The sequence below is a fragment of the Oryctolagus cuniculus genome, chromosome 16 (assembly GCF_051225735.1).
Source record: "Oryctolagus cuniculus isolate XC-2025 breed Fujian yellow rabbit chromosome 16, ASM5122573v1, whole genome shotgun sequence".
NCBI lineage: Eukaryota > Metazoa > Chordata > Mammalia > Lagomorpha > Leporidae > Oryctolagus > Oryctolagus cuniculus.
In genome coordinates, this window is record NC_142882.1 from 5,704,263 (window position 1) to 5,719,201 (window position 14,939).

Consider the following 14,939-nt stretch of genomic DNA (forward strand, 5'->3'; position numbering starts at 1 on the left):
GAGATATCCTGTGTCTCCATATGAATTTCAGCATCATTTTTTACAGATCTGTGAAGAATGTCTTTGGTATTTCGATTGGTATGGCATTGAATCTATAAATTGCTGTTGGGAGAATGGACATGTTGATGATACTGATTTTTCCGATCCATGAGCATGAAAGATTTCTCCATTTTTTGGTATCATCTTCTATTTCTTTCTTTAAGATTTTGGATTTCTCATCATAGAGTTCTTTAACATCCTTGGTTAAGTTTATTCCAAGGTGTTTGATTATTTTTGTGGCTATTGTGAATGGGATTGATATTAACAGTTCTTTCTCAGCCATGTCATTGCCTGTGTATACAAAGGCTGTTGATTTTTGGGCATTGATTTTATATCCTGCTACTTTGCCAAACTCTTCTATGAGTTCCAATAGTCTCTTAGTAGAGTTCTTTGGATCCTCTAAGTAAAGAATCGTATCATCTGCAAAGAGGGATAGTTTGACTTCTTTCTTCCCAATTTGTATCCCTTTAATTTCTTTTTCCTGAAGGTACCTTTCTCTGAAGGGAGGAGAGAACTTCCACTTTGACTATGACCTTGTCTAAATATGATCAGAGTTGGTGAACTCAAAAGGCTTCAATAGCCTTGGTGACTCATGACAAGAGCCTAGGGTGATTACTGATGCCACAAAAAAGAATGTCAATTTGTTAAGTCAACAACAGCAGTCACTGTGCACTTACTCCTCATGCAGGATCTCTGTCCTTAATGTGCTGTACATTGGGATTTAATGCTATAACTAGTACTCAAACAGTCTTTTTCACTTTGTGTTTCTATGTGGGTGCAAACTGTTGAAATCTTTACTTCATATATGCTAAACTGATCTTCTGTATATAAAGAGAATTGAAAATGAATCTTGATGTGAATGGAAGGGGGGGGGAGAGGCAAAGGGGAGGGTTGTGGGTGGGAGGGAAGTTATGGGGGGGAAGCCATTATAATCCATAAGCTGTACTCTGGAAATTTATATTCATTAAATAAAAGTTAAAAATTTTCTTTTTCTTGCCTAATTATTCTGGCTAAAACTTCCAGAACTATATAGAAATGCAGTGGTGAAAGTGGGCATCCCTATCTGGTACCAGATCTCAGTGGAAATGCTTCCAACTTTTCCCCATTCAATAGGATGCTGGCCGTGAGTTTTCATAAATTGATTTGATTGTACTGAGGAATGTTCCTTCTATACCCAATTTGCTTACAGTTTTCTTCATGAAAGGGTGTTGTATTTTATCGAATGCTTTCTCTGCATCTGTTGAGATAATCATATGTTGTTTTTGCAGTTTGCTACTGTGGTGTATCACATTGATTTATCTGCAAACATTGAACCATCATCCCTGCATACCAGAGATAAATCCTACTTGGTCTGGGTGGATGATCTTTCTGATGTGTTGTTGCATTCTATTGGCCAGATTTTATTGAGGATTTTTATGTCTATGTTCATCAGAGATATTGGTCTGTAATTCTCTTTCTCTGCTGCATCTTTTTCAAGTTTAGGAATTAAGGTGATGCTGGCTTCATAGGAAGTATTTGGGAGGATTCCTCTTTTTTGATTGTTCTGACTAGTTTGAGAAGAATTGGAGTTAGTTCTTTAAATGTCTGGTAGAATTTAGCAGTGAATCCATCTGGCCCTGGGCTTTTCTTTGTTAGGAGGGACTTTATTGCTTATTCAATTTCTGTCTCAGTTATGGGTCTGTTTAGATTTTCTATGTCTTCATGGTTCAATTTATGCAGGTGGTATGTGTCCAGGAATCTATCCATTTCTGATATATTTCCCTGTTTACTGGTATACAACTCTTTCTAATAATTTCTGATGACTCTTTATTTCTGTGGTGTCTGTTGTTACATTTCCTTTTTCATCTCTGATTTTATTGATTTGGGTCCTTTCTCTTCTTTTTTTAGTTAGTTGGTCCAATTGTGTGGCAATTGAGTTTTTATTCAAAAAACCATCCATTCATTTTGCTGATCTTTTGTATTTTTTTGATTCAATTCTGTTGATTTTTTTTCTAATTTTAATTATTTCTCTTCTCCTAATAGTTTTGCATCTGGTTTCTCTAGTTTTTCTAGATCCTTGAGATGCATTGGCTCTCATTATTTGGTCCCTTTCCAATTTCTTGATGTAGGCACCTATTGCTATAAACTTTCTTCTTAACACTCATTTTGCTTTATCCTGTAATTTTTATATGTTGTGTTGTTATCCTCATTAACTTCCATAAAGTTGTTGATTTCTGTTTTGCTTCTTCTATGACTCACTGTTCATTTCAGAGCATGTTGTTCAGTCTCCATGTGTTTGCATGTGATCTAGGGTTTCCTGAGTTGCTAATTTCCAGCTTCATTCCTTTGTGGTCTGAAAAGATACATGGTTTGATTTCGATTCTTTTTAATTTTCTGAGACTTGCTTTATGGCCTAGTATGTGGTCAATCCTAGAGTAGGTTCCTTGTACAGCTGAGAAGAATGTGTATTCTTTAAGTATAGGATGAAAAGTTATGTAGATATATGTTGGATTCAGTTGGTCTATAGTGTTTATTAAATCTGCTGTTTCCTTGTTGATCTTCTATCTGATCGATCTGTCTATTTCTGAGAATGGAGTATTGAAGTCCCCCTATACTACTGTATTGGAATGTAAGTCTTCTTTTTAAGTTCCTAAACATATCTTTTAAATAACCTAGTGTCCTGTGATTAGGTACATGTACTTTTATAATAGTTACATCTTCCAATTAGTGTTGAATTGAACACTTAAGCATTATATACTGCCCCTCTTTGTCTCTCTTAACAGGTTTTTTGTAAAAGTTTATTTTGTGTGATATTAAGATGGCTATGCCAGCTCTTTTTTGGTTTCTGTTGGCATAGAAACACTTTTTCCAACCTTTCACTTTTAGTCTGCATGCTCCTTTGTTGGAAAGATGTGCTTTTTGCAAGCAGAAAATTGATGGGTTTTGTTTTTTAATCCAGCCAGCCAGTCTATGTCTTTTAATTGGAGAGTTGAGGCCATTTACATTCAATGTGACTATTGATAAGTAGTGACTTTGCCCTGTCATTTTTTCCAAAGATATTTCTAATAAATTCTTTGAGCTTCCTGTGATCTTTTACTGATCGATTTTCTTCCTTTACCTTTTTTGTATCACTGGCCATGTATCTATGTTTCTGTGTGTAACAAATCTTTAGTCATCTTTTGCAGGGCTGGATGAATGGTGACAAATTCTTTCAATTTTTTTTTTTTTTGCTATGAAAGGTCTTTATTTCACCTTCATTAACAAATGAGAGCTTTGCAGGATATAATACTGTGTAGTGGCATTTTTTTCTCTTAGTACTTGGGCTATATCATGGCATTCCCTCCTAGCCTGTACTGTCTGCTGAGAAGTCTGCTGTTAGTCTAATTCGAGATCTTCTAAGAGTAATCTGATGTTTCTCTCTTGCCCATTTTAGAAACTTTTCTTTATGTTTCACTGTGGTGAGCTTGATAACAACGTGTTATGATGAGGCTCTCTTTTGGTCTGTTTATTGGGATGTCTATGTGCTTCCTGTACTTGGATTTCTCTTTCCTTCTGCAAACCTGGGGAATTTTCTGCTAGTATCACATTAAAAAGGCCTTCTAATCCTTTCTCTCTCCACACCTTCAAGAACTCCCTGGACCCAAATGTTGGGTTTTTAATAGTATCATGCATCAATTTTTTTTAGATTTCTTATTTCCTCTTCTTTCCTTTGGTTTGACTATATACTTTCCTGTGCTCTGTCTTCTAAGTCAGATATTCTCTATTCTGCCTCACTGATTTTATTTTTAAGGCTCTCAAATGTGTTTGTTTGTTCTATTGAATTCTTCATTTCATTTTGATTTCTCTTCAGTATTTCAATTTCACGTTCTACTGAATTCCTCGTTTCATTTTGATTCCTCCTTAATATTTCATTTTCATAAGAGAGATTTTCTGTCATGTCCTGCTTGGGTTTCTGTAGTTCATGCATTTGCTTATGATAATTTCTAAATGTTCTTATCATAAAATTTTCAATTGCATATTTTGCAATCTTCTCTTTCATCATATCATAATCATGTACTGGAGTGTCATGTTCATTTGGGAGCGTCATGATGTTTTCCTTGTTTCTTGTTGGCATTGTGGAGATATTCTTTGCATTTTTCTTCTTTTTTTTTTGTTTTTTGCTCTGGTGGCTTTTCTTGCGATACTATGACTCTAGATTAAGTGAACTGTCTTCTTTTGTGAATCTCTAGATGCTTGTGGCCTCATGAAGACATTTCTTTTGACTAATCTCAGAATGTTGATGTGACACTGCATCTCCTCATAGAAGAAAAGAGAGGGTATTTGTTATACTTCCTGTCCTCCATTCTCCAATTTGATCAGTTTGAAAAAACACTGTCTCCCGGCCCAGGCACTGAAATGAACATCCTTGTGTTTACTTGAGTTCTTCTACATGTGCTGATCAACTTTTCTACCTGGCACTTGATTTGGGGACCATAAGAATGCATTTTAAAAAATCCCCATTGAAAATAAAAGATAGGCCAAGAAAGAAAATGTTTCAGTTCATAAGTAATAATTTGGTGTTTAGACAACTGCAAAAATATATAGATATTTGAAATTTGTGGTTATTCTGCCTCCTCCTCTCTTAGGTTTGCATTCGTAGTAAAATATGATATTTTTCTTCCATGTAACTACCTTTATATTTGATTTAGACCTAAATATATCTTTGAGGTCTAGCATAATTTTATTATCATACCAATTTCTGAAGGTTTCTGACTTTCAAACTGACTTCTACTTTAATAATCCAGTTAGTAAGAAGGCAGTACATAGATCTTTGATAGAAGATAGATATTAGGGCATCGTTCTTTGCATTATGATTTTTTATTATTTGACAGGTAGAATTACAGACAGTAAGAGAGAGAGAGAGAGAGAGAGAGAGAGAGAGAGAGAGAAAGGTCTTCCTTCCATTGGTTCACTCCCCAAATGGCTGCTACAGTCGGCATTGAACCGATCTGAAGCCAGGAGCCAGGTGCTTTTCCCTGGTCTCCCATGTGTGTGCAGGGGCCCAAGCACTTAGGCCACCCTCCACTGCCTTGCCAGGCCACAGCAGAGAGCTGGACTGGAAAAGGAGCAACCAAGAATAGAACCTGGCACATATATGGTGTGCCGGCACCACAGGCAGAAGATTATCCAAGTGAGCCATGGCACTGGCCCCTGCATTATGGTTTAAGCCAATGGATTCTGAGAATCCACTATAATGGACCATATAATTGGTTTAACCCAGCAATTCATGTGATGCAGTATTTCAGGCATATGTCCGAAATCCTCAAGAATTAAAATGATGCATTCTAGACAGTTATAACACTATTATTCCCTTCACACTGGTTATCTTAACAGGTGGCCTGAGTTGGTATGTGCAAATAGTGTCTCATTGATACTTGGATTTATTAGAAATAATTGAGTCACACATATGTGTATTCATTATATGAAGAATCTATTCTATTCTGACTTGGCTTGTTTCCTTTTTTTGTTTAAAATAGGAGTGCTCGTAGTTTAGGTATAAATGCATGGGCATTTATTTTCAATGTGGAAGCATCATTTATCTTTTTATTATACAAGATGTAGACATGGGAAATTAAATCCAAAATTAAATATAAAGAAAAATAGATAAACCATGCACAACCATATTCCTCAGAAACAATAATTATCATATTATTCAGAGAATGTTGTGTACAGATATGTTTTTTCTTGGTTCTTCTGGGATCTTATGGATCCCCTTACATTGAAATCAGATGAACATTGGTGCTGCAGAACAACATTCAGGTTGTCTTTGCAGTCCAACAATGGTGGGTGTTAGGGAGTCTGTTCTTGCTCTTCTGCACAAGTCTGGATTCCTTCAGGGGATCAAGGTAACCCTCAGACCCTGTGAGCACACCCATGGCTGACGATGGATTGGAATTTTTCCACAGGACTGTGCTAAATGCCACCTAGAGAGACCATTGGGTCTCTTCATTAATGTTTTATTAGCTTATATTTATTTACTTATTTGCAAAGCAGAGGGAGAGAGAAAGAGATCTTGCATCCACTGGTTCACTACCTAAATGGCCAATAAGACTGGAGCTGAGCTGATCTGAAGCCAGAAGCCAGGGGCTTTTTCTGTATCCCACTTGAGTGGAGGGGCCCAAGAACTTGGCCATCCTGCACTGTTTCCCCAGGTGATAGAGCAGGGAGCTGAATCAGAAGAGGAGCAGCTGGACATGAATCAGTACTCATGTAGGATGCCGGTGCCAGAAGTGCAGACTTATGCTGTTGCACCACAGTACCACCTCCAGAGATCTTTATCATGCAACTCTGGGAGTTTACGGAGGCCCTCGTGTAGACCACCACTTGCCCCTAGATTGAGACTTCATCCAAATAGGTGTTTGTGCACCAAAGACTCAGGTGAGATTGGCAACAGCAGCCCTCAGCAAGAGTTTCACCTTGCACAGGAGCCCTCAGAGCTTTCAAATCTTATCCGGCATCAGAATTAGCAAGGCAGGTGTATTGAAACAGTAGGACCGCTTGTACATGCGCTCTCTGCCTTTATATCCCATAGGACTTTGTGGAGGTCAGAGGATGAGCACATGCCCCTGGCAGTGATATGGTGCCTCTTCCCAATCCTGCTTCTTCCTTGCTCTGCAATTCCAAGGTGTAAGGCATGTAACACTATGTGAAATCTCTTCTCATTAGTCAGTTTTATTGCAAACACACATTTTCATATTTTATTACAAACACACATATTCATAACACACATTTTCCATGCAATTTCTAAGCCTTCTCATTGCGTGGACTTCGTCATCTCTGTTCTCAACCTTTGTTCAGTGAACTGTGTGCATTCAGAATGACTCTACTTTTAGTTTCTACACATGAGACAAAATAAGAGATATTTTCTCTGATTTAGATTGACTTTTCTTGTTTAAATGAATAGGCGAAAGTTCCATCACTGTACTGGTAATAAATCTAACTCATCAAGTCATTATGTTCTAATTTTTATGCAAGTCAGTGAATTTTGTGTGCATTGTGGCTATACTCATTTTCAATTTGCACGAGCCTCTATTCAAAATCTCCCTTATGGCATCAGAGCAGTGGCTAGGCAATGGAAAATGTGTTTTGCTGAAAATATTAGGCATCTCATTGATAGCAGTTTGAGTTCAGAAAACTTCAGAGTGGAATAATAGCATTTTCCTATATGCCCTCTTTACCCCATCCTTTTAGATTTATTTTATTAGCAATATATCACACTGGCATGCAAGCACAAATTATTAGTCAGTGTTGATCATCATTATTGCCTGCAGCACATGCTATCCATTGTGTTCATTCTTGTGTTGTGCAGTCTGTGGGTTTTAACAGAGTTTAAAGGTATGTAGCTGCCCTGATGGTGACCTACATAAGCATCCTGAAAGTTGCTTGTATCCAAGCAATGCAAGAGTCTGCAGGCATTACTCTGCCTTTGGTGTTTGTTGTGGTGGGAATAAAGAGGTGACTTCTGGCTGGTATTGTCTGCTTTGTAGTAAAAAGTGGTAAGTAGTCAAAGAGTCCCTAGTTCGCATGAGAGCATCAACCAAGGTTGAAGGTGCAAAAACAGATCAACACGAGATTACCACGGTTAACAGCAACATGGAAGAGTTTCATGTTTTACAACTGAAGATGTGGTGATTTGACATACCGAATGGGAACTTAAACAGGATTGGTTTGGGGTCTGTGTTGCATCTAGGTAATGTGGGCCTGCCCAGAACACTGGGTGCCCCATTGCTCTCTGGGTCTTTGAAGTGTGTGACACTGGAGATTTCTGGTCTGAAACCTTAATGAGATCCACACCTGATGCCTCCGTTCGTGTCCTCTGATGCAGTCCAGGTACATAATTGTAAAAAGTTCATGGAAAGGTTTTTGACAAAGCCCTTGGACCAAATGTAACTAACAGGGGTTTCTCCCTTGAGTCTGCATCCATGGACTTGGGGAAAATCCTGACACCTGTGGTGAAGAGGATCTTCACAAACATGCTTTGTTTTTTGTGTTTTTCACCAGGTCAGAAGACCTGAGCTACAGATCCTCAGAGCAGAAAGGGTTCCAGATTCCCCCATGGATGAGTGGACAGCTGGTGGAAAGACATCAGATGGAGCAGTATTAAAGTAGCTTGATTCAGGCAATCTCTCTCTCTCTCTCTCTCTCTCTCTCTCTCTCTCACACACACACACACACACACACTATATGTATGCATCTGCATGACACTGCATGTTGAAATGCTGTCCTGTCCTAGGGTTTTTCACAGATTTTGAGGATCTTCACTTTGATTATTCTGTTGCTCTTTCTGCAGCTGTATCTCTTTGTTTCTTGTTATGATGATTGCAACAACATTTTTCCAGATGGAATGGAGTTTTTACAAGGATGGATGTATTGAGATTGCTGCTTTTCCCCCTTTGCACATACTTCTTTCCAAGAACCATGTATAATTTCCAGAATATTCTCACACGCAGATGGTAAGTTCTTGCTAAAATCATTTTCCATTAATTTACATAACAGCTAATTTTTTGGGGGTGTGCAAATGAATAAAGAAATGTGTTCTTTGTCTCTTCTTGTCCATCATCTGTCCCTTGTAAAAACTGACAATTAATTCTGGACACGAAGAAGACATTTCTTCTTGCCTAGCACCTTGAATGGTTCAGGAAATGTTATCTCATCATAGGAGGAAGCAGAGTCTGGTTGGTATTTTCTTGTCCTTCCCTGACCCCGTTCATCAGCTCAGGGGCCTATTGTGCCTCACTGGTAGATTCTTACAGAACCCCTACACTGAAATGAACCAACCTGAATTACATGAACTCTTCCACATGTGCTCACAAACGTCTCTTCTATGTGCTTGATTTGGGGCTATGAGAACATTTCATTTCTTCTACAGTTTTAAAGGAGAATGATATTCAAGAAAGTAAGTTTTTTACTGGGTAAATGTAATCTCAGGGCAACAGCTTTGCACAACTACAATAATAATTATATTTTAATGATGAATATACCATGAGAACTTCAATGATTGAAATCTACAACATTCACAATGTGTCCCTGATTCTATCTTATTCTGTAAAAATACATTTCAGAAAGGGGATTATTCTGCTTCTGCCCCTCTTTAGGATACTTTCTTTTTGTAGCTAAATATAAATGCTTCATATGTATATACATATATTTATAAATTTTATGATTACAAATTATAGTATCTTGTAGGACAGCATAATTTTCTTCTCACCTGTTTATGAAGGTGCTAATTTTCTAAGTGCTTTTTACTATAATGCTCCAGGAAGTAGGTTGACACTGCATAGATCTTTGATAGAAGGTAGATATTAGGACATAGATTATTGCACTATCATTAGCGCCAATGGATTTGAGAAGCATATTTGGTGCCACCAAGGTGATGCAACTGATTGAGTATTTTAGGCATTTGTCCAGAGATCTCTCCAGAAAATACCTGATGGAAATTGGCTTGGTGTTATGATTTTACTCACATTGATTTTTAAAAATTTGCCTAATTTGATATGTGCACAAGGCATCCAACTTAAGAAATATTTATTTATTTTAGTGGTAGTATTCCCCATGGTTATTCATGCAGCACATCATTTAAGTGTACCCTAAATGGCACAGATAAGGAGATAGTGCATTTCCAGCATCAAGAGTAGATTCTATGAATAGAAGCAAGATTCCTCCAAGATGTATGCCATGCAAATTGGAGATCATAATCTAATCTTAACAAACCCAAAAGAAAATACCTGTGTTGATGATACTTGGAAAAACAAGCCATATTGACTATCAATAGATTTAGACACTATACCGTCTAATGCTGGATTCACCAAAACTCAAATAAACAGTAATTCCTGATAAACTGTTCTTAGAGATAATAAAGGCAGCATAAAACAGTTTGAAATGGCGAAGCTCACAAATACCTAGTGTTTTAAAGAGCCTTCTAGACATTTTCGTACTGGACAGGAATTGGAGAAAGAAATGAGAGGATGAGGAATTGACAGAAGTGTAGAAGAATGAGGAGAGGAACAGAGATACATGAAACACAAAACTGAATATTATTTGATTCATTTAGCAAGAATTTTCAAATTTCCTCATTCTGCAGAGAAAGTATTAATGACATATTTGGATAACAAATATTTATAGAAACTATATATAAAACAATATAAAGCAACTGTTACATGGTTATAGAATACCTATATATAAATATATAGAGAGAATATGTATATAATATACATACACACATATATACATATATACATGCATATTATGTTGCAGCATGAACCAAGACCTGAAAAACTGTCACTTTCTCTGGAGCACACAATAACCCTTAACAAACTGTGCATGATCTAGTCCATTCATCAAGACTCAACACACCAGACATGAGAAATAAATACAAAGGACTCCTCAATTACATTTTTGTGAAATGCCACAACCCAGAAAGTAGAAATGCATCATGTTCTTTGCATGGAAGACTATTTATGTTCAATTCTGTAGGGAAAATTGAGTGAAGAAGGCCTGTTTGGAATACACTGATACCACTGTTAATGATTTACTTTAAGATATGCTTAGTGTTCTAAAAATGGATGACTGTCTTAATTGAAAAGCATCACAGGTCTCACAGCACAAGGTTTCAAGTCCACCCAGTGATTGTTTAGGCTTCTCTAAAGAGCTCCCCCTTTTCACTGTTTCCCTCCTTGTAACTCTGCATCTGATTTCATTATGCTGGCTTGTGATGCTGGTTGATGGGTAAGTTTGATGAGGAAGAGATTTTTCTGGATAAATGGCAGGCTTTCACTCTACCATTCTCAGTGCTGTGACATCATCCCTCTTTCTGATCACATAACCTTCAGTTGAATTGTTCTTTCTTCCAATTACAACCTGCAGCCTTATGATCATATGACTCCTATTTCAAGAAGCGTTTACTGATGTTTATCAGAAGAAGAATCATTGTAGTTTGTGAATTGAGGAAACATGTATGGAGGCATGCTAAAGATGATGTGACTTTCCTTGTCATGCTTTCTGGGACAACTGGAATGTTCTTCCTAGGTGTTCACGAACATTCGAGAGGGCAAATATAAAAACTTAGAAGATGATTTAAATGCCAGAGATGATTTAAATTGATGAGGTGTGCATCCATAAATAAGATCATGTTCTTTGGCTGAATGGACAACCATGTGGTGTAAAAGCAGATCTTGTTTTTCAGAATTATATAGGCTGGGGGGTCAGGATCAAGGTCATATCAGCTTTTGTTCTTTTGAGGATTCTGTCCTGCGAACACAGCAGTTTTCACACTCTGTCCTCTGCTAATGTACAGAAAAGGATTAGATCATATGAATTTTTGGGAACAACCAATCCATTTGTAACAGTTATTGCAGTAAAATTGAGGATAATCTGGATTGGTGGCTTTTTCCTTAAGATCCTTGTGCCTTTCATGCAGGTTCCAGTCCCAAAAAAAAGTTATTTTCTGGCCTTGGTTTTCACTATTGAGGAGATCACAAAAAACCCCCATCTTTTACCCAATGTGACCTTAGGAGTCGACCTCTATAATGTAATCAGAGTGATATTGTGGTGATGGAGATTCTCTTCATCTGGCTTGCTGGACTGGAAAAGCCCCTTCCCAATAACACGTGTCAGAAACAGAGAAAGTCTATAGCTGTAATATCAGGAACAAGCATTACTATCCACATGGAAACACTCCGGGAACTCTACGAAGTTCCACAGGTGAGTGTGCAAGGGAAAGGGAGAAAAGCACATCACCTTTAGCTGCCTTAATTAGACAGAAAAATTTACATTACAGTGACCTTATACATTTGCCACAGTGTATGATCTAAAGAAAAGGTGTGCAGAGATTTGGTGGAGTAGCCACATTTGTCCTTAAGTAGTGTGGGTGAGTGAAAATGAGAAATGGTTTCCTGAATGTGTGAGTCTAATGACTCATGAACTAGGAAGTTTATATACAGTGGGAGATGAGAAAAATGAAATATTCTAAAATCTTCAGATACATCCAGCATTTGCTTAATTTCTTCAGGAATAAGATTATTCACTATAGCAATAACCTTACAGAGATTTCTCGCATTTTCCCTTAGCTGACTCTTGGGTCTTTTGAACCTCTTCTGAGTGACAGTGGTCAGTTTCCTTCCCTCTATCAGATGGCCCCCAAAGACACTTCTCTGGCCCTTGGCATGGTCTCCTTGATGCTTCATTTCAGGTGGATCTGGGTGTCTTTGGCCATAACAGACTGCCCAAAAGGTATTCAGTTTAATTCTGATTTAAAAGTTGAGATGCAGAAGGATGGCATCTTTGTGGACTTTGTGGAATTGATTCCAGTCACTGAGGAGTCACGTATTTCACTCAAGAATAGGTTTCATATCCAGATCCTAAAATCATCAGCAAATATGATTCTTTTCTGTGACACTGATCCCTCATAGTCATCAGTTTTAAAACACGGAAACATTTAATGACATGGAAAGTCTGGGTCACCACCTCAGAATGGGATTTTGCCACCAGTGAGAAACTTCCTGTTCCATTCATCCATGGGTCTCTTATTTTTTCACATCACTGTAGTGAGATCTCTGGTTTCAAAAACTTTCTTTGGACAGCTAACCCTTCCAAATACCCAGAAGACATTTATCTCTCTAGATTCTAGTCACTGGTTTTTGGATGCCTAGTTTCTGGGGCATCCTGCAAAATCTTGCTGTATTGTCCACTGAATACCTCCTTGGAATCATTGCTTTCACATGATTTTGACATGACCATGAGTGATGGGATTTATCACATATACAATGCTGTGTTTGCTGTAGCCCACTGTGTACATAAGATACTTCTGCAAGAGTTAGAAATGCAGCCAATGAACAATGAGGCAAAAGTGACATTTTCTCCCTGGCAGAGAACTTGGTTTCCATTGCATGTCATGTAGTCCTGACTGATCCCCTTAAGAGCTTCTTCAGGTGGTCGTTCCAAGTAGCTTGGGATGTTTTCTCAAAACACCAGAAATCATGCAGTTGTTTCAGTGTCTAGAATATAAATGTGGCCCCTTACTTGTATTTCAGCAGCAACAAGGTTCCATTGACTACTGGGAAAGCATCTGTGGATAAGGATCAGTGCTGTTGGTGACCAAACCTGACAGCCGCTCTCTCTTACATTGCAGCAGTGTCAATGAATTGGTGAGCTCCCCTTTGCACAGGGTGAGCCCCATGTTCCACCTCTCTCCAGAGCAGGTGGAGAAAGGTAAGTCTTCACCAGCAGAGCCTTTAAAAAAGACAGTGAGAGCAGCGAGGTTTGGCAGGTAGGGCAATGGCCCTGTTTGCCTCAGCTCAACTTTCATGCTGGTTCTCAAAGCTGCAAAGCTCCAAGTATCTGCTGAGGTAATCCCTGACCCCATGCTCCTACCAGATGGCTTTCTCCACACTCTCCATCCCTGCAAGCTCCCCAGTTCTTGGGGAAATGGATGCCACTGCTAACTGGCAGGAGTGGCCGCTGGAGTGGTGCCTCCTGATTTCATGGCTTTTAATAGGAACCTCTTGGGAAATGAAGTGTTTTCTCAGAGGAAGGAGTCTCAAGGCATGCTTCAGTGTCAGGGTGAGTAGGTGGGGATGTGGTCTTTTTTCCTGGAGGGACCTCTTGGGGCTCCTCAAACCACCTTCCAAGTGGCCACACTGCAGTTTAGCAGAGTCCCTGGGGCCCCAGCCTGGAGGGTGGGGTGCCTGCCATTGAATTCCTGGATCTTCCCCCTGGGTCTTGAGTCTCAGTGCAGCTGAGAGCACTCACAGTAGGAATGTCTATCCCTCTCAGAAGGCACTTGCATTAGTCCATTTTCTGTTGCTATAACAAAATACCTGGGTAGTTTAGACAGAAAAGGAAAGAGGGTGATTTAGCTCATGGTTTTGGAGGCTGAAAGTGCAAGACTGGGAGGCCCCGTGGGTTCTGCCTCTGGTGAGGGCCCCTTGGCTACACCACATCCTAGTGGATGACATCATGGTGGGAGTGTGTGAGAAGGATCATAAGACCATACAGGAAGCCAGAGACTGGGCTGGGGAAGGGGCAATCTTGGTCTCTGTAGCAACTCATTCTTGCAGGAACCAATGCAGTCCACGAGAGGAGTGTTAGTTTCTTCTGTGAGTGATGCCACCATTGACATGACTACAGCCTCTTTAAGGCCCCAGCACCACCCTGGGGACCCAAGTCCCAAGACACAAGCTCTTGTGGGGGATAAACAATGTCCAAACCAAGGGGCATGGATTATGGAGAACAAAAATGTATGTGCAGATTTAAAAAAAAATATTTTGCATCAAAATAAACAATTTTAAATTCCATTTTCTCCTGAACCTATTGAGGTACCTTCATGTAGTAGGTACAATAAAATATAGTCAATGTGAAACTGTAATAAGACAAAAGAAGTGTGGCAACCTGCATTTTAATGATCTACCTTGATCTCAGTGACTGCAACTGGTTCAGGGCATAGGAGTTTAAGGCTGCTTCCATTTGGGCTCTGTCTGTAAAGGGGGTTGACATTGGTCACTCCACAATATGCCATTTTGGCATATGGCTTACTTTGAGTTAAAGATACTTTTAAAAATAGCAGGTGTTGGCACTCTTCTTCCTGAGAGCAGGAAATGGAACCCCCTGGCAGGGGTCCTCCTGGTGCCTTGCTGACATCAGAGATGGGAAATGAAGGCCAAAGGAACTTGGTACACTTTTTTTTTCAAATTCATTTATTTACTTGAAAAAGTTAGAGTAGGAGAGGCAAAGAGAGAGAGAGAGGGAGGGAAAGGTCTTCCATCCGCATGCCTGTGTACTTAAAATTCATGACTTTTGTTATATATACCTTATACTTCAGTTAAAAGAGTTTCAAGTGAAAGAAAGCTATGCCAGGCAAATGGTAAGTACTCAATGAATTTAATTTG